The following is a 27,966-nucleotide window of genomic DNA, read 5'->3' on the forward strand; positions in this document are numbered from 1 at the left end:
AGACAGTCCCAAAGCTGCTCGTGGAACAGAGTGATATGCATCCTTTATTGTGGTGTAACAGTGATCCAATATATTACTGTCTCTGGTGGGACATGTAACATGCTGTCTGTATTTTGGCAGTTCACGGGAGAGATTGGCTTTATTAAAGTCCCCAAGAATGATTAAAACAGAGTCCGGGTGTTGTTGTTCTGTCTCTGTAATCTGGTCAGCGAGTTTCTGTAAAGCCAGACTTACGTGCGCTTGCGGAGGGATATAAACACTCACCAGAATGAACGAGTGAAACTCCCGTGGCGAATAGAACGGCTTGCAGTTAATGAAGAGTGTTTCGAGATCTGAGCAGCACATCTTCTTTAACAAAGTTACATCTGTACACCACCGTTCATTGATGTAAAAGCATGTCCCGCCGCCGCGCGATTTCCCCGTTGATTCTGCGTCGCGATCCGCTCTGAACAGCTGAAAGCCCGGCAGATGGAGCGCACTGTCCGGTATGGCGTCATTGAGCCAGGTTTCCGTGAAACACAGAGCAGCAGAGTGTGAGAAATCCTTATTTGTCCGAGAGAGCAGAAGGATTTCGTCCGTTTTGTTGGGTAGAGAGCGGAGATTTGCCAGATGGATGCTAGGCAACGGCGTTCGAAATCCGCGCTTCCTGAGTCTAACGAGCGCACCAGCTCGCTTCCCCCGTTTGCGCGTCCTGAAGCGTTTGATCAGCGCCGCTGCTCCGCCGACAACAACGTTCAGTAAAACGTCTGAATAATTGAAATCCTTGAAAAGATCTTGTGTTGTGTTCTGCCGAATGTTCAGCAGTTCTTCCCTGGTGAAACTGATCGTGTTTGTTAAACAAAAAACAGGAAAAATGAACAAAAACAGTACAAACACTGGAGAGCCAAGCACTGAAGCAGCCGTCTGCGGCGCCATCGAGAGCAAAGATGGCGCCGCAGACATATCTCATAAGCTATTAAAGGGATACTCCATCCCAAAATGAAAATTGTGTGATTATTCACTTACCCCCATGTCATTCTCTTCTGTGTCTCTCCAAATCAGCATAGCGCCATTTTGGCAATTCTGAGCTGTAAGCAGGCGGCGTATGCTCTTCTGTATCAGCCACGCCACAAGGATACATTTTTTACGTGTATTTACGTTTTGGTTTGAAAGCAAACAGTGCATCGGCGCAGCGCGGCTGACACAGAAGCTCAGAATTGCCAAAATGGCGCTACGCTGATTTGGAGAGACACAGAGGAGAGGAATTGTTGAATAAAGTTGTTATTTTTGTTTTCTTCGTGTGCAAAAAGTATTCTAGTCGCTTCATAACGTTACGTTGAATCACTGATGGCAGATGGAGTATTCTGACGATGCTTTTCATACTTTCCTGGACCATGACACTGTTATTTATTTGGCAGTCTATGGGACAGTCTCAAGCCTCCCTGTTTTCATCCAAAATATCTTAAATTGTGTTCCAAAGATGAACAAAGCTTTTATGGGTTTGGAATGACATGGGGGGGGTAAGTGATTAATGACAAAATTTTCATTTTGCGGTGGAGTAACCCTTTAACACCCTTTAGGGTTTTTGTTGTACACGTCATTTCCTTTCCAAACGTGGAACTGGGATTGCATGAGAGGGGGTGGGTGGGGGGGAGAATCACGATGTCAACTTAACATCGTGATGATCATCTGTCGGCCCAACCCTAATATCTATAATGAAATGCTAATTGACAAAGCCATTATCACTGCTTAGAATGCAATGACATATTGTGTGCCTTAATTATTCTGTTTAAGAAGCCACATCATCTCACAGAAGGTTCATTTCAAACACTCGGCTGACGTTATGAAAACATGTTTTTAAATGTGGTATTTTCACGTGCTCTCAGATGGAGCAGCATTTACTACACAGAGCCGTTTGTTCACTGAGAAGATACGCAAACAGCTGTCAATACCGCAAACGATTTCATCGTTTTCATAATCCTATGATTATGTCGTCTGCGATTATGAACGCGATTTTGCATAGCTTGTCAGAGAACTACGGCTCTGTGTAGTAAATGCTGCTCCACCTGAAAGCAGGTGATGGGGATTTACTACTAATCACAGAACTGGCTTTACTGACAAAATGTGCATGACAATCGCGATTAATCGTGTTTGATTAACCGTGCAGCCCTAATGTGACCAGTGGATATAAACTAATGCAAATAGATCGTAACAATCGTAACATTAAACATTTGGGCCAGACTAGCGTGTATTTTGGTCACATTGTTTTAATCGCTTGAGGTAATGCTAATGTTCGCATCCTCTCAGCATTGATGGTAAACATACTGCTGTCCTTTCTTACTAATGCAGCATTTAGACAACAAATGATTTACTTAATGATAAGAAAATATGCACTATAGTATAGTATAGTTCCAGCAATCAACTATTGGTGCCGATTAATCAGCAAAACCGATCAATCGGTCAACCTCTAGTCCAGATCACAGCAGAACGTGGGCTAGTGGAAGATCAGCACTGTTAGCATTTTTTTCCTCCCTCTGGCCGTGAATTCATCAGTGTGTGTGATGCCCATTTAGAGCACAAGAAGGTCTCAGGAGTGCCGCCTGTCTCTCCATGCCCACTGATGTCACTTGTGTATGTCTGACCTCACATCGGGGGTCAACTCAATATTAGTCATATTCTGTTGTTCGTCTGTACTCCCATGCACCATATCCATTCAGAATACAACAAGGTAGAGCACACTTTATTTCCAATTATTTTTTTATATCCAATTATTTTTTTTTATATCCCATTATTTCATATTGTGTTTTTTTTCTGTCAAATTTTGTTGAGGGATGGCTTTTCCACAGGACTAGAAATTGGAATACATGCTTTTGGTATTCCTGTTGCCTAGCAACTGGCAGGCATTGCATTGAGTGCTGTAAGATCTATGTTGCAATGTGGTGGATACAGAGAGGGAGTTAAAATGATGTTCATAGATGTTTATTTGATTCTGAATTCATGAAATGACTAGGGATGCACCGAATGTTCTGCAACTGAAATTATTCGCCTAAAAATAGCAAAAAAAAAGACTGAATAATTTGTACCGAACAATGACTTGACAGGATCAAATAGAGGCGCGTGATAATGCAGCGAACATGATGTCAGTGTGGAAACATCTAAAGCTGTCAGAGAAAGACGCAAAAATCATTACAAGCACCTACAGCGAGAGACTGTTTAGTACTGCATTTGCTGTTTAGTACTGCATCTGCTGGTTGCTGGTTGCTGTATGATGATTGAAATCACGAAATGCCCTTAAACAATTAAATAAACTACAGAATGTTATGTTTTTCTAATACAAGCATGAATTGCATGTGTTCAGACAGTGCTGCATGAGCTCACGGCGCCAGGGTTCAAAGTGCAAGGAAAATCTGTGCTGAAACAGTGTTACTCGTCGGCTGCTCAGTAACATTTTTATGATTTTTTTACAAGGCATGTGACAATGTGATACGTGCAACAAACGTCTTCCCAGATTCTTAATGAGAATCATTTGTCAACAAAAGGAAGCGCTGAGGTCTTTCTTCGGGTTTCTGCCAAAATAAAAGCTGAGAAAAAAAACTCAATCAACATTAATAAATGTTATCATTGTAATTTTACTGTTGTTCTGTAAAAGAAAAAAGAAAATAATAATCAAAAAATATTTATTACAACAGCTCTATTAATACATTTATTTTAACATTTACACAGTGTGCAGACTGGGATCTGTAATATTTTCTAATGTTTTAAAAGAAGTATTTTCTGCTCAGCAAGGCTGCATTTATTTGCACGCTAAAAAATACATGCCTGATTCAAGAAAGGGGTCTAAAAAATGGTCAAAAAATATTATTATAATTATTAACAAAGGCCTCCTGTAGTGAATCGAATCGTAAACTAACCCTTTAAGTTGTGTTTTATTGGTATAATGTCTGCTAGAATGTTAAAAAATGTTCAGTGTTTAGTAGGGGTGTGACGAGATCTGATGTGTCTTGCGAGATCTGATTAGCCTCGCGAGAAGGTGACGATATCCTCGTGCAGACCTTTCAGATATATTTGCATTACACTGGCCCTTTCACCAGTTGTATGTAATATAAGGTATGTAAGATATTATGTTCACATTATGCAAGTGGCCACATGATAAGAGGAAAAATTACGCAGTGAAGTCTTTATCCAGTCATAAAAACAGAATTCACAGTTTAACGCGAAATGTCACAGAATTTCTCAAATTTTGAATTAATTAACCAAAAATAGGTCATTACACTTAAATCAAATCATGATATGGACTAGTATCTGTAAATATAAAGCAGCAAAAGTCGATTTAAATATGAATCCTGCATGTTCTGCCTGTCTCTGTTAATGAATTGCGCAGACGTGCAGTTTACACACAAACACACACACACTGAAGCTTGTGTGATGCTCGCGATGATTTCAGCGTCTGCCGTCTCACTAAATGATGATGTAAACACATGAACAACATCTCCAGAACTGCTCTGAGAGTCACTTAATGAACCTTTTACTACTACTTAAATGAAACAAACATTATTTAAAAGGAATAATCACACAACATTTCTTCCATGTTTTAATTTTAATAGTAAATCCCCTTTGTTTGCCAAAAATGTTTGCTTAATTTTCAATAATTAAATGATAAATTATTAAAATTAATGTTTTATGCCTTCATTTGATAACCAGAAAAATGTAAATACACAACACAGAACTTCTGAGGGAAAAAAAATTCATAAGGCAACTTTAATAAAAAATAAAATGAATAAATTAAATTGTGTTATGCGTTCAAATAGTTTGACATGCTAAAAAACAGAATTTGGTAACAATAAAAAATATAAATAATATGGTGAGAAAAAAATAAAATATTTCATAGGGCCCTAAACATGTATTTTATGTTAAACTTTTAATAAATTGATGTAAAAATGTATATACTATTAAAAAAATTTAGTTGTTTTTTTTATTATTAAAGTGGAAATCAGTTTACTAGATAAACTTCACTGTCTGCTACTTTAAAGGGATATTATTTGTGTTGTTTATTTATTTTTGTGTATACTATTTAATTTTGTGCAATTACATGCCTGTCAGTTGAGTTTGTGGCAAAACCTTTTGCAGTGTTTACATGTTGTTTATACCTGCATACAATTTATTAAAATAGATTTTTAATTTCATAAAGTACAATTTGATTTCAAAATGCACCTATATTTTTTTTTTTGCATTTTGGGTTTTCAGTCTATATATTTCATCATTGAGGATTTCTTTAAAAAAGTTTAAAAATCTTGTCTCGTCTCGTTCCGGTGAACCCTCATGTCTCGTCTCGTGGGATAAGTGTCTCGTCACACCCATAGTGTTTAGCAAATATTTTAAATTGTTGTTTTGTAAATGATTTGTTCTTTGAAAAGCAAGGCAAAACAGTAAAAAAAAAAAAACCCACACATTTTGGCTATTTAATTTATACAAATGGTGAAAAAATTGGCAAAATGGGGGGAAAACGTGAAAAACCATGTTCGGCATTCAGCTTTCGGCCTAGTGTTTCATTTTGTTCAGCTTCGGCCAAGAATTTTTATTTCGGTGCATCTCTAGAAATGACATTTTTATTCTTGCTCTTTTTGGTTTGTAAAGTTTACTATTTAAGCCAATAGAATTTGATGCTTGTTTTTCATATTTTTAATTTTTCATTATTTCACCTCTCATCTTGTCTGTGCAATTTAAGCACAGACTGATAACTGTCTACACTGACTTAGTTTTAAACATGAGTTGTAGTAAATGCTGTTGGAATTTATGGTTTTAGCATAACTTAGTTTTAGTTGGTAGCAAAACTGTGTCACAGCAGAATCCTTCTATGGAAACAACCTCAGGAAGTGCATTCTTATCTCACAGTCTGTTTAGAGCCCTTTTCCACCAAAAGAATGCTGTTGCCAAAGCCAGTGCCCAACCCTGGAACCATTCTAGGATGAGTTTCCTGTACAATGATGGAACTCGCTGATTAACTGCCGTAGTGTGATACACTGTTGAAGAAACTTAACTAGCTAGTCATGACTGTTTCCCAAAATTCTAGTAACATGGTCGCCATTTGAACCATGTTGGCTCTACAGTATACGACTGTTGGTAATGATGTTATGCAAAGGTGTTGGTGGAGTAATAATGTCTACAAGATCACAATATCAGAAGATAGTCATCATTTACTCATCCTCAAGTTGTCCCTTACCTGTATGATTTTCTTTCAGCTGTTAAACACAAAAGAAGGTATTTTGAAGAATGTTGGTCAACTGTTTGGTTCCCAGCATTCTTCAAAATACCTTCTTTTGTGTTCAGAAGAAGAAAGAAACTCATACAGGTTTGGAACAAGTGGATGATAAGTAAGTGATGACAGAAGTTTAATTTGTGGATGAACTATCCCTTTAAGTCAGCAGCTTCGACTACGTAATTAAAATATACATGGCTTCTGATGACTAGTACTTAACTATTTTTTGTTGCCTATTATTTTGCTTTATTTGATGTTTGATTCAACACAGGTTCCCTCGTGCATCATGCTACAATGTTTCCTTGTGAATTTATGCACACTCTTCAACAACAGCTCTGATTGTTGACGCACTAAAATAAAGTATTATATAATTGAATGCAATGAAAGATAGAATGTTAACTAGCTTGTTGTTTATTCTTACTTGTCAGACTCAAATTAGCTCACTCAAACTCAAATCAACCAAAGCAACCCAAAACAACCCTGTAACATTGACCTCTGTGTGGCTGTACTGGCACCAACATCATATTAGTGGAAAAGGTGTTAGAGACAATAGAAAAAAATGTACAAAAGTTGTCATTGGGGCAGTACCTTTTCAGAAGGTACACTTTTGTACCTTTTAGTTACTAATATGTAGCTTTAAGGTACCAATATGGACTCTTTAGGTACAAAGGTGTGCCTTTTGAAAAGGTACTGCCCCAGTGACCTTTTTTTCTGAAAGTGTGTAGAAAATCCAGACCATAGGAAAAATATATTATTTAATCAGGAGCTACACCTCTTAGAGTAACAGGTAAACTAAATTCAAATGAACGAGCACATTTAGTGCAGTACTTGTTGTATCATCTATTACTCTTACCTGCTATTACTTCGGATTGAAATGGCAGGGGTAGTCAAAGTTGACAAGAATAGATTCAGTCTGCGGTCTATGACGGTTCACTGTAATTGACCCTTTGGTCTTATTCTGTGCATGAGATGCTTTGATGCATTGGAAGCAGATAATAATGACATTTTTGTTTGTTTGTTTGTCTGTTTTGTTTGTTTGCTCGCTCTATTCTTGCAGTCTGTTTCTGTTCGTCATTCTTTAAGTTCAGATCTGATTTCAGTTATTTTGTGAACATGTTTGGTTCCCTTTTACTTGCATGGATTATGTTTCTTTGACTAATCACCAACTTCCTGGTCTTTTCTTGAACATGGACGTGAATTCTGAACTCAGCCCACAGTGTTCCTGCTCCCGGAGGAGTGAATTCTGCATGGCGTCAATGTTAGCTCTGGGAACGACTGCCTCTCAATGCACTGTGTGACCCAACTGACCCCTTTGCGTCCCTCCTTAGGACCCGAACCAACACACTAACTGGAACGACTTACATTTAGTTCCCAAAGCTAATTTGTTTTGAAGTGAACATGCATGGTAGACGTTGGAACCTGTGTTTATGTGTAATTTTCTCTCTTTCTGTTACAATGCTTCCCCAGCAAGGACAAGTTTGGAAGGTTTGCACAGCTTTTCACCTTCCTAAAATCTCAGCCCCCCCTTTCCCCCCGCTCTCCTACCAGTTTCATGTCCCATGATCTTTCTGTACGCAACTCACAAAAAAGGCCCTTCCCAAACCGTAACACCTGCAGGATTCTTCAGTTTAATCTTTCTTTAAACTGATTTATTTCTGTTTCTTTAGCGAAGAGAGTTTTGTTTTGATTGTTGTTTTCAGTCTTAAACTTATTCCAGTCTTACAGATGTTGATTGGTTTGTGATTGGTGGTTTATATTGATTAAATTATTCATTTATTTTTTTTATGATTTTTTTATGTATTATAATTTTGTTAGTTTTTCGTATGTTTATTCTGAAATAGCTTATGTTTTTTTTTTATGAGCCTTTATTTCGACAGCCATTGTTACTTTGTGTATTTAAAATGTATAATTACAATTAGTTAAAATACTAATATTTTTTCATGTAAAAATTTTATACTATACTAAAAACAAAGATCAATAGTTTTGTCAGTGTCAGATCAATTAATATTTATCCATGTTTTTTTTTTTACTGTACATTATAATGTGATGCCTAAAATCCCTTAAGCATAATAATGTACAATATGAAATATGAATAAATGTTCATAAAATGTTTCAAATTTAGTGTTATCTGGCGCTAGCTATATGATGACAAAAGTAAAAAAAAAATCACTAATATCGGCCAATTCACTACTATCACCCAGCCAAATATATGTAACTATGAACCATTGCTTACATTTGTTGGGGTAATATTATTAATGCATGAGGCTTATTTTTCTCCCCCCCCCCCCCATTTTTTCCCCTTATTTGTTTGTTTTATTTTTACCATCCTCCTTATTTTCACAAACTTTTCTTTTAAATGCAAAACACCAGTTGGATGTCAGTACGATAAAGAACAAGGAAGAACATAACCAGCCATTTTTTGAGTGTAGATTCTCTATGGGTTTATTTACTCACTCCACTGTGATTGGCTGTGTTAAATTATCAGCGGGCACAGGAGCTAATGTAATTTAATGTTAATGGGTTTCGTTCTGTTACCCAGAGCTGATTGCCGGTTTGCATTATTTCCAGGGTCTGAGTGTCAGTTTGCTAGGCATGCGGTGTCGTTTTTTTTTTTTTTTTGGGAACGACCTAATGGGCTTCGTTAAAAACACATTGTCTTACAGCACCTAGAGCCTCTGTGTGTTGCCGTGCACACTGGAATGGTCTTGAGTTTCGATGCTGCGTTAGCCCTAGGTGCATGTAAAGCATCATGTAATGTGTCATGTGACCATACACACCGCCCTGCCTCAGCTGCACGTCCACTGGCGCGTTCCAGCTCCTTCACTCTGTAAGACACTCACCTCTTACAGAACAGCCAGCCAATCAGACGCACTGTCCAGCATACCCACCATCTCTCTGTTGCTCTCTCTCTCTCCAGGACTGTTTCTGATCATACACTGCTGTCCGTGTTCCACTAACTGCTCTCCAACTTCTCACGCAGCACCTTGTCTGTTTGAAGAGCATTTTCAATTCTGTCCTCTCTCTTTTCCTCTTTTTCCCTTTTTATCTGTCCTTCCATTAGGGTTGGGAATCCAGAACTTTACCATTTTTAAAACAAAACCCTGAGCAATGTACTAAATGAATTATGTGTTTTTACGTTCTTAATTGATTGTAAATAAACCCAAAAAAATTATATGCTAAAAAAAAAAAAAAATGTTTTGTTACATCATACTTACTGGTTGTAGTTTGATTCCCAAACAAATTTCTCTTTTGAACAGATTGTTTTTGATCAAATGAGTCAAAAATATTTCTATATCTTTATATAATAAAATATATTTATTTTTACAAAGTATATTTGGTATGTTATAGTGTTATACAATATAGTTTGAATCAATTATTTTGTTCTTCCTAAAGGGTTCTAAAAATCGTGATGACCATTGGATCATTAAATTCCTTTTGATTCCCATTCCTACTTTCCATTCTGTCTGTCCTTTTTTCACTTTCAGTCTCTATTTTCAGTCTCAACATTCTGGCTCTTTCTTATTTATTTTTGTTTTGTTTTCTGTTTTTTTTTTACATTTCTTCCACTGCATTTTCTAACTGTGATCAAATCCCTGCACTTTACCTCACTTTTCATCCTCTCTGATCTCTTTCAAACAGTTTGAATCTTTGTTCCATGATCAGTGGAATATCAGTCAGTTTTCTGCACGTTCACAGTGGTCCTGTTCGAGCTGTTGCACATTTAGCATTGATGTTTTTTCCTGTTCGTTTGTAAAGGCCTGTGGAGATCCCAAGGCAAAGCCCTTCTTACCTGATTGACAAAAACCTGGAGTCAGCCGTGAAATTCATCGTTAGAAAATTCCCAGCCGTCGAGACACGCAACAACAACGTAAGTCTTCATTTTATGAATCAAGTATGCTTCAATGACTCTGAGTGAATGTTATGATATTGATGCTTGTATAATGGTTCACTCATGTATTAGATTATAATTCTAATTGATGTTTGATGTATTAAAGGTGCTGCAAGTGGATTTGTTTTTTTTTTATTGTTTTTTCTAAAAACCTCTTACAGCACCTTTAATCCGTCAAGATAAGTGTTAAAAGAAAGTATTGCATGTTTTCTCCTGCTTTCAGTGGTGCATCAGTAAATTAGGTTTTGATTGCCATGTTTACCAAGGATCATCCCAGTTTTTCAGCAATTTTTTCCTATATCAGATCAGTCAAAATACATAATGTTAAGAATACTCATCAATGCACAAGATAATTTGCCCCTCTTCAAATTTGGTGCCGTGACCCGGATCTTATCAGATATTTTGCACTATTCTCAGAGTTGCTGATGAAATAAAAAATGCTGAAAGGGATAATTTTGACCAGTTTAATATTAGAAGTACATATAGTAATATTAACTGTGTCCAATGTTAGTGTTTGTTCAACAGCATACTTGGAGAATAGTTCCTCTATGTCAGTGGTTCTCAACCCTTATTTGTTTTTTAAGTATTTGCACTGTATTTATGAAAAAGCTGCTTAATTAATAGTGGTTAATTAATTTAATATATTAGATAAATTTACCACAATTAATTTTAAGATTCCAAAAGTTAAGCTCTCTATTAAAAATCTGCATGTTCAAGAATAATTAAGAGAAAATAAAAACAAATATGATTTGTTTATTTTAAGAATTCTATTTTAGATAAGAGCTATTTAGATTTTAATGTGTAGCTGTGTAAGGTCCCCGTCCCCCTGTTTGAGAACCACTGCTCTAAATGATGACTTTAGATCTTTAGCAAATATACAGCTTTGCATACATCTCCTGTGCTGATATTAAGTGGATGTGGTGTTGTGTAATAGTTGTTGTAGTACTGAAACAAGTGCTCAATAATGTGTTTTCTGTGTTTCAGCAGTTTTAGTCTCCCATCTGATTAGCGTCATACCCCCTCCAAAACCACAGTCACCAAGCCCAGTCCCTTCTGTAACCCTTTGTTGCCATTGCCACAACCCTGAACATCTCTGAAGCATGTTTAGCATGCTGTTCATGGGTTACCATGGTGCTCATTCCTCAACCATCAGAGAGTGATTCAAACATCACTGCTTATGGTTGGAAAATATGGAAATTGAGGTTTAATTTGAGGTCATTGTAAAAACACAATGTTTTGTCATCCAGCCCAATTTTTTTATTTATTTTTCAAATGTTTGATGTAGTGTCAGCTTTATTAGGTCAGAACATGAGGTGAGGTCCTTATGAGAGGAGCTTTCCCAGGACAGACGGTCTTTCCAGGAACCTTTGGCCACACTTAACTTGACCACAACATCACAAATAGGATTTATTGTTAATGTGGAATCATTTTTGTGTGGATCAATCCATATAACCCAGAGAAAAAATGCAAGATTAAGAAAAGATTAGGAACATCGGTACAGCCCATGTTGCTTTAGGAATGTAGGCATGTCTTAGATTCACACCTCTACTGGTTTTTCTCTGACATTCCTGCTATTACGGTCTCTGTGAACAACTCAAATGACTTGTACTACTATGGGGAAAAGTAGTTTTTCCTGGTTATTTGTCTCTGATACCCCTTTTCCACCTACAAGGTCCTAGTGCCAGTGACAGTACCTATTCTGACACAATTCTGCACATTTCCAGCATGATTTTCTTCAAAACTAGATCGCTAGTAATCAAAAACATTTCGTACATTGGAAGCAGCCGATTGGTGTGTCTTGATGCACGGTCAGTTGACAGACACTACTTATTTTCCCCATTTGTTCATAAATAAAATTTCATTTACAAAAGTCATATGTGAATTGAGTGCAAATAAATTTGTTTTGTGTTTACATAAATTTTGATGCTACATCAAAAGCAATGTGGTGGTATAAAAACAGATATCGTTCGGCTGTCAAGTAAATGGATATTCGTGCCAGTCCTAATCCGCAAACTCTGGAATGTCAGTCAGCACCATTTTGGAGGAAAAGGGGTAAAGATGACATATAGCCTGAGATATTGTTCATAAGCCACAAAGGAGTTTTTTTTAGAAAAACTGGAAAATCATCAGCATCGTGACATCTTGGATTTGCCTTAATTTTATTTAATGGAATGGTCTCGTAACAAATTAACCAAACATTTATTTTTTCCATGTGTGCTATACAATATTTGTATATTCATACCATGTCTCAATTGTGTGTTTTGTGTTATTTTTATTTTTCATTTTGGTCTCTTTGTAATAACCAACCACCATGTCCGTTTGAAGTGTTGTATTTCAGATGCCGCTTTGCCTTCTACTTTGTGTTAAAGATGTTTAACTGCTTCTCGCAATGATGTGGAGCTGTGTCATGTTTAACTGTGTTTCAGTTGCCTTTTAGAGTTGTTTTATATTTCCTTTTTTGTTTCTTGTTTTTTTGCATTTTTTTGCATGCTTAACATGGCTATTTTCTGGATTATTCTTTTGGTAAGTTTGAACTCCATGTGAATTCCCATTTGCTTTATTTAGTTCCTGCTCTTATGTATATGTAGTTTAACATTTCAGTTGTACTCACATATATATGTCGGTATTTCAGTAACCTACATGGACAAAAGGAATCTCAGATGGGCCCTTTAAATCACTCTTTAAATATAATGACCTTCAATTGTATTAGGAGTAGCTGTGATACATTTTGGGATGTGTTCTGAGCTTCCTTTAAAGGGTTAGTTCACCCAAAAATGAAAATTAGCCTGTGTTTTACTCGCCCTCGAGACATCCTTGGTGTATATGACTTTCTTCTTTCAGACGATTCCAATCAGAGTTATATTAAAAATTGTCCTGGCTATTCTAGGCTCTATCATTGCAATGGGGTGGGTGTTTCTATTTAACAGTCCAAAACACGTTAAATAAAGCGCGCGCATTCATAATAAAACATGCCTCACACGGCTCCGGGTGGTGAGTAAAGGCCTCCTGTAGCAAATCCATGCAAAATTATATCCATAATTCAAACATAATAAATACTTTTCTATCACTTCCGGTATTTTATGTGAAAGGTCTTCCAGCGGATGATGCAGGACTTGGGCGTTGCGTGATTAGTGACGAATGCGGAGAGAGAATAAAACAAAACGCCGGTGTTGAGTTATTAGTGAAGAGCGAGAAAAAATGTTGGAGGATTTCAGTATAAGCCAAGAGGAGACTGGGTTTTCCTTTGCTAAAATAAGGAAACTTTGCTTCTTTTTCTCCTGTAAACAAACTCGTGAGACTAGCATATCTCAGAGGCGTGCGTGTGATGCATACATCCTGCGTCATCCGCCAGAATGCTTCCGTATACAACAGTCAGCAGAAGTGTGAGAAAAGTGTTTATTACGTTTGAATTATGGGTATTTTTCTTACAAAAATGCATGGATTTGCTACAGGAGGCCTTTATTCACCCCCCAGAGCCATGTGAGGCATGTTTTATTACAGATGCGCACACTTTATTTAACGTTTACAGAAACACCCGCCCACTGCAATGATAGAGCTTAGAAGTGTCAGGACAATTTTTAATATAACTTCGATTGGATTCGTCTGAAAGAAGAAAGTCATATACACCTAGGATGGCTCAAGGGTGAGTAAATAACAGGCTGATTTTCATTTTCGGTTGAACTAACCCTTGTCTGTTACTGCATGGTTACATGCTTTCCTCCATATATTTATTCACTCTGATCAAAACAAGTTTGAAATGAGGTTTAGCCTGTTGTGCACAGCATTACATAGTTGTGCCCCAACACACTTTACTCTGAAAAGAGCGGAGATGGAGATAAGGAAACTTTTTAAACTGTGCTATGCAACTATGCCAAGTGTAGCTTTGATTTACAGTTTGCTTGGTTTTGTGGAAGAATCTCATGAAACCTGGCAAGAATGTGTCCAGGTCATATTTTACCCCAGTATTCAGTGAGAGGGGATATTTTGTGATATTTAATTTAATTTTTTTTTTTTTATTTAATGACAATTCCTCAAGACTATAATGCAGTCATATTGTGTAAAAAAAAAAAAAACAATGCTAGGTTGTTTAAATTATATTTGTGTTACTGGCTTTAATTGATGCAGATTTATAAAAAGAATATAATTGAATTATTGATGTTTATTATTATTATTGTAGTAAAACTAACATAGTAAATAATAATTGTAAAAGTAACATATTAAATAATGGGAATATAGAAATTTAAATAAAAGCTAAAAAGCTAAAATCTCATTTTCATTATAGAAATCATAATTTGCTAAAAATTGTGATTAATTGTATTGAAAATATCATCTTTATAGTCCTAAAAGTCCTACAAGTATTTTATATTTTTTAAAATGTTTTTATTTAGGAGCGAAATGTGACCTGAACATGTTTGTTTGCTTTAAGATTAACTCTTGCGGTACCAGGTCTTTGCGTTTATTACGGTTTCATCTCCCTCTCTGCTGTTTTTCATAATATTATCTCTACCTCATATAGGACTACAGTTTTTAAATACCGGACTCATTTTACATGTAACCTTGTAATCTAATGGAATAATATCCTTCATTAGGATAGGATGTGAATATATGTCCAGTAAAAGAATGCAGGGTGGGGATGGTGTGGTTTGATGGAATTTGTGTCTTCTGTCTTAAATGTAGTTTCTCTGATATTGGCTTTATGGGTATCTGAAGTGCATCATTAACTCTTTTAGTTCTAACCTGGTTTTCTGGAAATCCTGATAGATACTAAGGATTCTGTCACTAACTTGATTCTAGAGCGCATTTGCACTACGCTTCAGTCTGGCAAAAACTGCTGAAATGAGAAAAGTCTGCACAAATTATGTAATTTTTTCGTTTTATTTAAATTGAGTTTAAACTCTTTTTAAACCTAACATAATATTATCCAAACATCACTAAAATATAATGGTATTAGCAGGACATCATATAAAATAGATGTGCATGTCTGAAATGATGTCAGAATACTGTTATTTTGAGTATCTTCACAGGTGCAGCGGTAATGCATTTTTGCTCTAGAATTGCAAATATCATAAAGACAGACAAAGGGTAAAGGCCTGTGCGTGTCAGGACTTGATGCAGGGTTCATTCACTAGTTTGACTGTCAAAAATCAAATCTGAGAAACGCTGTCTTTGAGTTTCGACAAATTCTCATCACGGAAGAATCACCTGAATTGACACAATTCACAGCAACAGTGTAAAGTGTAACACAAAAATCCAATTGTTGAAGTTTGCTAGGCTTAAAATAGATGCATACCAGTGAACATAAGTTACAATGCAGAACTGTCCTAAAAGGGCAAGTAACAGTTCCCGGCAAATGTCTTGAAACTCATCCTTATTACTGAACCCTGCTCTGAGACTAAATCCAGCAGGCTGAGATTTGTGTAGAGTTTTCAGTTTAGATGATCCAATGTGAACCCTGCTGATAAGTTTCCTAGTCAGATATCACAATCATTTTACTAAGTTTTATGTGACAGTGTTTAATTTGCACTTGTTTTTTATTTTACAGCAACAGCTAGCACAACTACAAAAAGAAAAGTCAGAAATACTGAAGAATTTAGCTCTATATTACTTCACCTTTGTGGACGTTATGGAATTTAAGGTATGAGTGCAGTCCTGCTCTATTGACCTCATTCAAAAAACACCAACAGAATGAATGTCTGTGTAAAATGTTCATAAAATCATTCTCATGTAAATTGTTGCAGTGAATTGAATGCAGTTTAAGTTAGAGAGTTTACAAACCACTTATGCAAATTAATTCTGTTGTTTCATGAATAAGATCCTGTGGATGTCATTTTTATTTTTATACTTGCATGATTTGTATTTCTATATGTGACAATGATATTTTAGTATTGTTTATATATGATTATAGTATTCATATTTTGAATTAGCTTTTTTTTGTATTAGGGCTGGGCGATAATTCGATAACGGTAATTATTGCGATAATTTTTTGATTGATAAAATTATTTTTGTGGTTTGGTATGTGTTATATATAATTTTTGTTGGTTATAGTGTTACTCATTTGAATCGTGCCACAATGATCACTTATCCGCGCGGACCAAACTGCCGCGTAGCGCGAGCTCACTAGAGCAGATGTGTTTACTCGGTCAAGCGAGCATTAAGCAGCACAGTGAGATCCAGTGTGAAGCACTTAAATTCAGCGATGAACACAAATGACTCGGTGAGTTAAACTAGTTTAAAGCCAAACGGGGAAACACTGTGTGCAACGAGACAGTCAAAATGCTTTTCAGTCTACAAATCGCCATCATTTACAATTGGTTTACTGTAGTAACACTCAGTGCACCATGGTATTGTGGCAGAAATTTAGGATATTCACACTGAATTTTATTAAAGAGTAATGTTATATAATTGTAGTATGTATTTGTGATTACGCTATAGCATGTGTGCATTTATACTGAATCTTTTTAGATTACTGTTTTCATACAAACAGGCTACCTAAAAACCATATAGTTATATTTTTACCATGGTATTGAGGTGCTATTTGTGTGGTTTTAACTGGGTTTATCATGATTTAAATATATGCTACTATGGGAGAATTAATTAATTAAAAAATAAAAAAATACAACAAAACTTGGTCAGAATCAATTTAACCATATAAAACTGAGGTTGTTACAATTTTTACAGATGTTACTGATTTTGATAATGAATCAAAATTTACCTCCTCCTAACTCAAGCTACTATCAAATGTGCATTTCTAAAAAAAAAGTGATATTATTATTATTATTATTATTATTATTATTATTATCAGGCAACCCAAACCTGTTTCTTTATTTGAAACAACATCACTCAGCTCATGCAGAAACTAAGAAATACATTTTTCTATTTAGATATTTATTTTGTTAAGGAAAATTAATGGTCTGGCTTTAAAGCTGCAGTCTGTAACTTTTGGAGCTTGCGTCTGGCAGAAGAACATTGTAGCCGGAGCTACTTCTCTCTGTTTACATCTATGGCGAGTCATGCAGGTACTGTGCTACTCTGCAGTGTCGCCGACCCCAACCAGACTAAAATAGTCTGAATATAAACACTTATTATAGGTGTACCGTAGTGATTCAGGATAAGACAAAAACACGGTTTGGAAAATGTATTCATGATGTACTCGCTCATTATATATATTTTTTACATTTTCAACACAAAACAACACTGTGGCACAGCCCTGCACTGATTGGACCAGAAGAGCCGGGAGCAGTGGATTTTGTTTATATTGGAAAGTAGCAGCTCCGGCTACAATGTTCTTTTGCCAGAGGCGAGCCCCAAAAGTTACCGACTGCAGCTTTAAATATCGACTGATATGAACAAAAAATATTGTGATCATTTTTTTGGCCATATCACCCAGGCCTATTTTATATATTAAATTTTATATTTATATTTATTATGTATATTTAGATTTTTTTTTTTTTTTTTTGTGATTTATTTTTATTTTTGGTCATTTTAGTACTTAAAGTTAAACTAAACTAACAACAACTAGCTAGTTTCCAATTCGTTTACATTTTTTTTTATTTTTGTTTGCTTTTATTTCAGCTTGTAATTTAATGTAATTATATATACTATTTAATATTGAATATACTTGATAAAAGACACATTGAGGGTCTTTTAAAACCTAAATGTTTGTGCTTTTCTTTTCCTCCAGGACCACGTTTGTGAACTTCTGAACACTATTGACGCTTGTCAAGTTTTCTTTGATATTGTGAGTTGAATTAATGGCAATCATGCTGTCTTTGAATTTTCTGACATGTCAGATATAATAAAGTGTATTTTTTCCACAATGCAGACTGTAAATTTTGACCTCACAAAGAACTACCTGGATTTAGTGGTGACGTACATTACCCTGATGATGCTGCTTTCTCGAATTGAGGAGCGCAAAGCGATAATCGGCCTCTACAACTATGCCCACGAAATGACACACACGGTTCCAGGTAATACATCTATAAGATTTTATTATGCCGTCGTTTGGATGTGACCAATGACAGAGCTGTGTCTGAGGTCACATATTGTGTGATGTTTTTTTGTTCAGTGATAGAGAATATCCCAGGCTTGGACAGATGATTGTGGATTATGAGAACCCACTGAAAAAGATGATGGAGGAGTTTGTCCCTCATGGAAAAGTAAAATCTGCTACAACGAGATAAAAATCCTATTACTCTGTTTCCCGTCACATATGGAGGACATGGTTTAATCTGAGCTCTCTGCCATTTTCTGCCTATTTCTCTCTCTGTTTCTGACAGTCGCTGCAAGATGCACTGGTCTCCCTGCAGATGGTGTACCCACGCCGAAATCTGTCTGCAGATCAGTGGAGGAACGCTCAGCTGCTCAGTTTGATTAGTGCACCCAGCACCATGCTCAACCCAGCTCAGTCGGACACGGTCAGGATAAGCTATAGTCCTTAATTATTCCCAATCAGTCCCAAAACTTTCAGTTGTCATACACAGCTGTCTTGTAAGGCAGCATTTTAACCGTCAGGTCTGGCGATTGATTTGAAACCCTCTTCATGGGTAGCAACTCCGCTAACCATCTCTCATGCACACCATAGAAATGAGTTCCTCACATGAAGCAAACAGGCCTAAATTAATGCTCTCTGTTGATCCCAGTAGTCTGATGTAAGCATGTTGCTAAGCTCACTAACCAGTTAGCAAATAAGCACATAGTGTATACTAATGCCTTTGATTCTGGCCAAAACTAAGTATCTTCAAGCTGTTTAAAAGAGCATCTTACAATGCTTAAAAATGAGGGGCACAAGCCAGTGTTGTAATTATTAATTAAAACTAGTGCTGTCAAAATTAGCGTGTTAATGCAGGTGATTGATTTTTTATAAGTTTAACGCGTAAAAAATATTTTAATGCAATTAATGCAGGGGCGGGGCCAGGGCTCGCCACTCGACTCACAACTGCTGTTTCTGTCACTTTTCTCTTGACAAAAAATGCATTTATTCTGTCGCAGAACATCTTTACGGTCACATCAACCCGGAGACATTCATTATTGAGACTTTAAGCCCTGAAGTGAGTCAGAAACGGTAAAGAGAATTGTGAGAAAATACGATGCGTTTCAGATCCGTGTCATGTTCAGCAGCGGCAGCCCTTAAGAAAACCATGCAAAACAACCTAATAACCCAGCTGCTGTGATATCTGTTCATCAAGAACAAAACAAGAAAAAAAGAGGAAATAACTTTTTATATAGCTTTAAGGATTCATCTATATTTAATGTAGAATTTAGTGATTGATAACTTCAATTACTGTATATTTCTGCTAAAGGGTACAGGTAGGCCTAAATATGACATTTATTATAATGGGTTTATGTGAAGTTTGTTTTAAGCTTACTTAAATTAGAAGTCATTTTTGAAAAGTCTAGTAAATGTTAAAATTGTTAGCTCTAAATTATACTGTGATGTTGAAAGGCTATAGTCAATGGTTAAATATTAGGGTGAAAAAAACAATTTCATAGAGACATAGTATTGGTATCAGTGATACATTTACATATAATCATTTAGCAGACGCTTTTATCCAAAGTGACTTACAAATGAGAACAGTAGAAACAATCAGATCAACAAGAACAACAACGGTATACAAGTGCTATGACAAGTCTCAGTTAGTCTAGTACAGAACACGTAGCCAGGGTTTTTTTTTTTTTTTTTTAATGAATATGATAGACAAGAAAAAGAAAAGGTAAGTACTAGTATTAGTTGGTTAAGTGGAGACGAAAAAGATGAGTCTTTAGACACTGATACTGGCCTTCAGTCATTAAAAAAAAAAGATGCCATTAAACAAGTATTACAAATATACTGTCTTTATGTTGGTTTGTACATCAATTTAAAGATTGAATGTGAAATTATTGCATTAAATCTCAGAAAAAAATGTGCGATTAATAAGTTGTGTTTTTTATCGATTGATAGCACTAATTAAAACTATTAAAATGAATTTTCATTCATTGAAATAAAGCGGAGGTAAAATCATTATTGGATGGAAAAACTTACATTTTGTCATGGCATGTAACAGAAATAAGTTAAAGCTGAAGTACTACAATCAGTAAAGCTGAAATGAAATAAAACCAATGACTGTGATATTGGATTTCTGAACATTGTTCATTGTCATTGTGTTTCAGATGCCCTGTGAATACTTATCCTTGGACACCATGGAGAAATGGATCGTCTGTAAGTGTGTTATTAAGACAGCATGAAATTTAAAACTGACCCTTTTTACTTTCTTAATAAGTATCCCTATTCATACAGTTTATGATTCCTCTGTCCATGTTAATTTAAACATTTTTCCTTAAGTTTTCATCGAAATGTAATGACTCTCTGCCTCTGAATTTTTTTTCTGGACATATATGGATGTTACCAAAGTTAGATTTCTTCTGAATGCTGTTATATAATTGTTATACCTCAGATTGAAGGACAGCAACAATTGTTTAAATATTGATTAAAAAAAATTCACTAGTCTTTTTGTTTAGTAGTATTGCATTTACATGATGTGGTTCAATTTTTAACTGGGCCAGATGGAATCTGTTTTTGTTTGTTTTTTCCCACGTTTTCTGTGCTAGTTTTGAGGAAATTGGAGAATGTATTAAATATATTAAAATATTGTCAAATTAAACAAAATATTTAACAATATTTGTGAACAACTCCCCTTCCAATTCTGTGGACACAGATTCGATGTGGGGCTGTTTTTTACAAATATCACTGATTTGACAGGAAATGTCTTTGTATGTAACAGTAGTGTATGTGGTATATAAGAGTCTCTTTCTCTGTTCTGTGTCCTAGTCGGGTTCATCTTGTGTCATGCGGCTCTGAACACTGACCCCGCAGCTCTCAGTCTGTGGAAGTTGGCCCTTCAGAGCAATTCCTGTCTCTGTCTGTTCAGGGACGAGGTCTTCCACATTCACAAAGCTGCAGAGGATCTCTTTGTAAACATTCGCGGGTCAGCGATTACTACCGGCACACACATTCTCACATTTTCTATAATTAATTTACATATTGTGTGTATCATAAATGTAATGTTTTCATTATCAAAATGTGGTTCATGCATTTCATATAAAGCATGTCATTGTGTTGTGTATATATACTATAATGGTGTTTGTTTTCTTTATCTTCTACAGTTACAACAAACGTGTCAATGACATCCGTGAATGCAAAGAATCTGCTCTGTCACATGCGTAAGTGGTACTTCTAATAAAGAAATTTTAATAAAGTAATTTCTAATCAAGGTGTAAGTGGTAACTTTGTATTTCTGAAGATACCAAACCCAAACAGTCATCACTCATCTGTATTTACGGTATCTGTATTTCTTATAATTTCATCCAGGGGCTCCATGCACAGAGAACGCCGCAAGTTCTTGAGATCTGCCTTGAAAGAGCTTGCTACAGTGCTAGCAGACCAACCAGGCTTACTGGGTCCCAAGGCTCTGTTTGTGTTCATGGCTCTCTCCTTCGCTCGTGATGAGATCATCTGGCTGCTCAGACACGCCGACAACATCCAAAAGAAAAGCACAGATGACTTCATTGACAAGTAAATCCAGTTTTTACACTTCAATCTTGAATTATTTATTTTATCTGTTCTTTAATGATACTTTAAGCTACACTTTAATATTTTTTAAAAATTAAAAACTTTTTTTTTCTGCAATTTATTCCCACAGTGCATTACAAATGTTATTTTAGTAATATACTGTTAATATAGTTATTACAATTTTGACTTGGCTTTTATTTATTTGTTTTTATATTTTCACATTTTCTAAACCAAACTAACATTTTGGTTAGTTGGCAAGTTTTCAATCTAATATTTCAAGTTTATTTTATTTCAGGTTTATTCCAATTAACAAAAACTATTTTTAATAAAGGTGCTGTATGTCATTTTTTCACTGTACCAAAGCACAAAAACAACATAATACATTTGCAGATATTTAGGAAACATGCCAAGTTCACATACTTGTTTCTCCAAAAATCAAACCTAAAGCCAGCTATTCTACTTTAAAAATGTGCATTCTGTGTTGGAATGCCTGTTTTTGTTTTGGTCTGTGTGATTCTGTCCACTGGCAATTTATCCAATAATATTTTGTCACCCCGGGTTGCCAGAGAGCGGAAAACAGTGTATCGCAGCCATGGAAGCCAGCAAACGAACTGAGTCAGAGATCACAGATTCTACCCGACCTAAAAAGCCTCGGATTCAATCTAAAAAGTTCTAAGACCAGAGGCATATTAAAATGAGGATAAATCAACTCATCCAGTTATAATGTAAGGCTTGTCGCCCTCCATTGTCAGTTGCGCTCATTCCTGTTGTGTGTCTTTAAACTGACAACTCACTGGACACGGCTGAGGAGGAGAGGGCGGTAGAAACAATATTTTGAATTTGGACTGCAGTACCCATTTCAACCGCTAGCTGTCAATATTACATACTGCACCTTTAATCATTTTTAATAGCTTAATAGTTTAGTTAATAGCGTGTGACCCTGGACCACAAAAGCAGTCTTAAGTGTCAATTTTTCAAAATTCCATTGATGTATGGTTTGTTAGGATCGGACAATATTTGGCCGAGATACAACTATTTGAAAATCTGGAATCTGAGGGTGCAAAAAAATCAAAATATTTAGAAAATCGCCTTTAAAGTTGTCCAAATGAAGTTCTTAGCAATACATATTACTAATCAAAAATTAAGTTTTAATATATTTACAGTAGGAAATTTTCAAAATATCTTCATGGAACGTGATCTTTACTCAATATCTTAATGATTTTTGGCATAAAAGAAAAATCTATAATTTTGACCCATACAATATGCTTTTGGCTATTGCTACAAATATACCCCAGTGACTTAAGACGTGGTCCAGGGTCACATATATTCATAATTTGAATATGCTTTTATTTTTATATTTTCAGTGTAAAGTTTAATTTTATGTTATTTTGTCATTTTTATTAGTATATCTATTTTTATTTCAGTTTTAGTACTTCAGTTTATACTTAGTTGCCAAGGCAACATTTTTGTTTTCATTTACGTTTTTTAAATAACATTTTTTCATATTTATATTTTATTTCAGCATTATTGCAATTACCAAGAGCGATTTTTAATTGTTTTAGTTTTAACAATAACAATACTTCTCAATTGATTAAATCATTCAGCACATTATTATTATTATTATTATTATTTATTTATTTTTTTTTTTACATAATTTGTAATGTTATACCCTGACAGCATCTTGGGTCATGGGAGTAATGAGTAATTCATGTGATTAATCTTGGAGTGGGTCGTTTTGGTTTACGGCTTAGAACCAATAATAGATGTTTTGTTTTTTTGCACATTTCTTTTTAAAAGTCTTTATGGAGAAAATGAATGGGGAAAAATGCAAGGCTGTTTTTTACCTTAATTTTTGCTTGTTTTCTTAGGCACATCGCAGAGCTGATCTTTTACATGGAGGAGTTGAGGGCACATGTGCGGAAGTACGGCCCGGTGATGCAGAGGTACTATGTGCAGTACCTGTCTGGGTTTGATGCTGTGGTGCTCAATGAGCTAGTGCAGTGAGACTGTCCGCTCTATGGAGCCATTACCTTCCTACTGCACTAAAAGAAAAGACACAGATCAGTTACAATTCCTTATGAGAGCAGTTGCTATTTGTAGTGCTCTCATGAGATTAGAATCAGTCATGTGCAGTTGGGTGGTTCATACATGAACATTAGTCACATTATGAATCATTCACAGGATCTCAAAAAGGGTGTCTGAAAGAACTGAGGAGTAATACATGAACTTCACCACTAGATGGAGAACTAGTATTGCCGTTTAGCTTTGAGACTCCAATTAGGAGCAAAACTTGCTCGTCATGCTGTTTTAATTTTAAAATACACACACGAATGGTAAAAAAATCATGTCTTCATCCCTCATAGAACCTGTCTGTCTGCCCAGAGGATGAGTCCATTATTATGTCATCCTTCGTGAACACTATGACCTCTCTCAGTGTTAAACAAGGTAGTGAAACCTCTCTTATTTAAACATTCATAATGTGCTTAAAAACATGAAATCTGAATTGAAGTCCCTGGTCTTATTTTCTAAGATTTATTGGTGTGTTTTATAATCTGTAAAATCTGTGCATCATATTATTTCATGGTAACAGCATGGATTACAATGTCGTTATTTTTGCATAAATTACAAAAGGGAGTTATATATTAAATAATCATGGTCAGTGGCCAAATTTTGCATTTAGCAAAAAAAAAAAAAAAAAATTATAATGAAAGGACTTCAGAAATTTATGAATGCAAATTGAATAAATAATTTAATTATAATATAAAATAAAGGCTGGTGTACTTAATATTTTTTATTTTGTGATATAACAAATTGTTTGGATGTCTGTTGCAGTTGAAGATGGTGAAGTGTTCGATTTCAGAGGGATGAGGCTGGACTGGTTTAGACTTCAGGTAAAATGATATCTCTCATCTGAGCTGGGTCAATACATGTTGTTTGCTTTCTCTGATCCTAATCAGACATAATTAACAGCTCTTATCTCTGCTTCCCTCTTGCTAATTAGCAGATGGCGGTTAACATAAAGCAACTAATACTCTCACAGTTTGAGATGCAACACAACAAAACGTTTCATGCTGACAAATGTTTGTTGCAAAAGTTTGCTTATCCTTTGTTTTCCGAATAAAAGCAACATTTTTACATGCTGTATAAAAAATGGCTTAATTTGGAAATACTTAGAAATGAACCACAATGCATGCTGTTCTTTTGAAGCTCTGATTATTCAAGAAGAGCCCGCGCCTTTCATCCAGGCTCAAATAAATCAGACTTCGTCCCTGTGGAATACGCATGTGGGTGGGTGGGAATGGAAGCGGAGATGGAGAGACAAGCTTGTTCATGTGATTTGAGGATCTGTGAGCGTGGATCTGGACTGCAGGCTTTGGGATGGTCCAGCTAGCGCTCAAATGTGTTTCCTGTGTGTTGGTCTGCCCAGTCCCACAGCAGAGAAGCCATTTGACCTCTTCCTTAAAAGAATGTTCTCGGGTTCAAAAGTGAATCTTTATCAGATGGAAACAGATGGTTCCAAATTTTAAAGAAATTAAGACTTTTTGGCACGGATGCATAAAATTGATCTGTAGTGTCAGAAAAAAACATTTATAATGTTAAACCTATTTATTTATTTTTATTTGTTATGTTGTCTATGAATTTCCTGTTTGGATGAATTTGTAGTGCATTACTGATGCAATTCCTGTCTGTGGAAGTTGCTTTATTTAATCAGTTCCTCTTTGGTAACCTTGCCAGTGTCAAGTTAAAGTTACCTGGTTTACAGACATTATGTGGTCATGATGTTTTAAAATTCCATGTAATTTTACACGGGCATGTTTAGTAAATGATTCTGTCACACTTGCCTAACACCATCTTATGTGACTGAATCAGTGTGTTTATTGCACCTCCAGTAGAGTGACCACAATTTTTGCTTTTTTGGACAGATTATTTCCTGTGGTAATGCCACAAATCCCACAAAAAGAGCTGAATTTGCGTTGAACCCAGAAGATTGCTTCAAAAACAGGCCTGAACCTCCTCACACAGGAGGGTTTCAGTTCGCCTCTTCAGCAGGAGAAGCTGCCATCAGCTGAACGGCCCTAATAACAGCAGAGTTTATTCACTGCAAGGTCTTGAGCTCAGACTGCTCTCAGTTTGCCAGGACAAAGCAAATTCAAGGATTGAAACAGTCAGCTATAGAGCAGCTGAGTGTGTGTGAGGCTGATGACAGATGTGGGTGGGTGGATGTATGTATTCAGCTATGTAGCTGAATCACACTAAAACATGTCCAGGTCGCACCCCCACCCCCCACAAAAAAAAAAAAAAAAAATTATATATATTATACACAGAAGATTTTAAAAATGAAATGTTATTTTAACTTTTTTTTTTTTTTTTATTAATGCATTTTTTTTGTTTGTTTTTATTTTAACTGAATTCATCAGTTCATTTTTGTTGGTGGTTCTCTTAAGATTCTTTTAGTTATTAGATTACAATAGATTGTATTACTGAAATACATTTTTTGCAGAATTAGAATTTCCTTCTGTCTTCTAATGTTTGATAAAACTAATGACACAACTACAGTGACTAATAGTTAAGAAAGCAATATTTTCATTCCTCAAGTTAATTGATCCATAGTGTCGGTAAAGATGTGTCTAATGTTACACAAGATTTCTGTTTTCATTGCTGTTGCTCATCCGAGCTCATCATTGCTGTTTTTCATCCAGAATAAATGTATCACTGATTTCATGAAAATGTTAAGCAGTACAACTGTTTTCAACATTGATTATGATAAGAAATTATTCTTGAGCAGCAAATCAGCATATTAGATGTAAAATAATAATAATATGTAATAATATTTCAATTTTATTACTGTTTTAACTGCAGCCTTGGAGAGAATAAGAGACTTCAGAAACATTTCAAAATCTTACCGACCCAAAACTTCTGAGTAGTAGTGTAAGTATAGAAGTCTTAAATGTATAGTAGCAAGAAAAAAGGTCGGATAGAGGGAAACTAATCATTAAAACTTATGACTGTTTTAGTCAAAGAAACCGTTAAGACTTTAAATAAAATGCCATTAATGTCTAGAATCATTCACTACTCCTCCAGGTTTGATAGCAGCAAGTTAGTTTGAAGAGCAGCCTTGACTTTGCGGTCGAAGCAGGGATGTCCTTTTCTCTCCTTTAATTTAGCATGCTGTCTTCTTGTTTAATGGACCGGTTGTTGAGATAGCACTTGCCAGTATATAACAACTAACGGTTCACTCAGTTCATGTCTGCTCGTCTGCACTTGGCCTCTGCGTTTCCAAAGGTGCGGTCCTATTTATCTGTATGGCCGATTAAACTAGCAGCAGCAGTCTGAAAATGTACATCTAAAAATAAGCCGTTTTTCAATGCTTTTTCTACTCTCCAGTGGACTTCAGTGCTGTGTGATATGTTTATTGTCATTCCCCAGACTCCATAACCACAAGCTTTGTGAGTTTAGCACCTGCTAAATGTCACGTGGCATCATCCTGGCATGCCGCATTCTTTGAATTGGCCGATCTTTAGATGATGAAAGCCAGCGCAGGGCGTGTGCAGTCCTTATTTTGTTTGAGTTTTCTCACACTTCTTATGTTTAGGTTGTCCAAAAGCTGAACACACAGGCTGGCACAGCTGTTTCGCTGCAAAAAAAGAGGGTTTTTTGACTTAAACACCAAAGAGAATCTGTTTTGCATACCGTCTTCATTTGATTTTGTATGCTAGAGAGGAAATTGTGTTGGTTGGACATTGTCTGGTTTAACAGTATCAAGTTTACAAAAATATTTCCCAGAAATCCTTCTCAGAAGTTAATGATATGGTAAAACATCAAACCGCACTTTGCCTTGGTCCAGTTTCCAATCTGATTCGATGCTCTTCATTTGCTTGAGGATTTGCTCATGGAAATAAAGCCCACCAAGCTCAGCCTTTGAGAATAGATTGCGAAAATGTTGTCAGAATAATGAATGAACTTTGAAGATGAATGCTAACGATGATGTCTTTCTTCGTGTTTAGGCTTACACCAGCGTGTCCAAGGCCTCGCTAGGACTGGCAGATCACAGGGAGCTGGGAAAGATGATGAACACCATCATCTTTCACACCAAGATGGCAGACTCTCTGGTGGAGATGCTTGTGGAGACTTCTGACCTTTCCATTTTCTGGTATGACCTCACATGAGAGAATAGATCATTCAAAGAGATTAATGTGGTAGAGTTAAACACGGAATAGGCAAAAAGTGGCTTAAGAAGTCATGTAGTTCATTATGTGAGTTTATTATGTTAATTCTGCAGATGCTCTGACAGGTTCA

At 35.8% G+C, this 27,966-nt stretch overlaps 1 pseudogene; it reads left to right on the plus strand.

Annotated features, from left to right (window-relative positions):
- Nucleotides 1-27,966, plus strand: part of LOC109104137 — a 58,932-nt pseudogene that overhangs the window by 5,229 nt on the left and 25,737 nt on the right.

Source organism: Cyprinus carpio, chromosome A9, assembly GCF_018340385.1.
Source record: "Cyprinus carpio isolate SPL01 chromosome A9, ASM1834038v1, whole genome shotgun sequence".
NCBI lineage: Eukaryota > Metazoa > Chordata > Actinopteri > Cypriniformes > Cyprinidae > Cyprinus > Cyprinus carpio.